The sequence below is a fragment of the Merops nubicus genome, unplaced genomic scaffold, assembly GCF_000691845.1.
Source record: "Merops nubicus isolate BGI_N331 unplaced genomic scaffold, ASM69184v1 scaffold47337, whole genome shotgun sequence".
NCBI lineage: Eukaryota > Metazoa > Chordata > Aves > Coraciiformes > Meropidae > Merops > Merops nubicus.
The window spans coordinates 9,470-10,022 of record NW_008621871.1 but is presented as its reverse complement, the minus strand read 5'-3'; the positions used below and the strand labels follow the sequence as shown (position 1 = coordinate 10,022).

General features: G+C 35.8%; 1 protein-coding gene across 1 annotated transcript in view; it reads right to left on the bottom strand.

Annotated features, from left to right (window-relative positions):
* The window catches only part of PHF10 (PHD finger protein 10), a 15,727-nt gene that overhangs the window by 8,127 nt on the left and 7,047 nt on the right, over positions 1-553 (bottom strand).

The following is a 553-nucleotide window of genomic DNA, read 5'->3' as shown; positions in this document are numbered from 1 at the left end:
TTTTACCTACACTTTGGTGACACAAAGATGTTTTCCCATCTGCATTCTGTCGTCAAAAAAGCCTTCCAAACTTCTGTGAAAGAGAAAAGGACAGTCTGCTCTGTCCAGTTACTTTTCTTTACCATTAAGGGGAATGGAAGTCAGTGGAAAAGGAAACTGGGAAGAAATAGTTAAAGACCAACTGTAAAAAAGCTGGAGTAAGATAAAACCAAAGTTTTTTGTGCTGATAGTCACACTAAGTTTGTACAATTTCTTTTTCTTAAAAAAATCCAAGCAGAAATGGTGTAATAACAGCTCGCTCTCCCTTCTTAGCGTGTAAGCTCACCTCTTGCTTTCCTTTTCAGTTATGACTATCTTATGAATACTCAAACTAAATGTTTATACAGCAGAATTTAATATCATATATATTCACCATATAACAAGTTTGTCAATTGAACCAGAAACCATTAAATGCACCTGTGATTTTACAGTGTATTTCTCTTAAAATTCAGGTTAAAATTCTGGAAAGTGGTTGCCACGAGCAGAGTAACTACACCAATATAGCAGCGGGTCC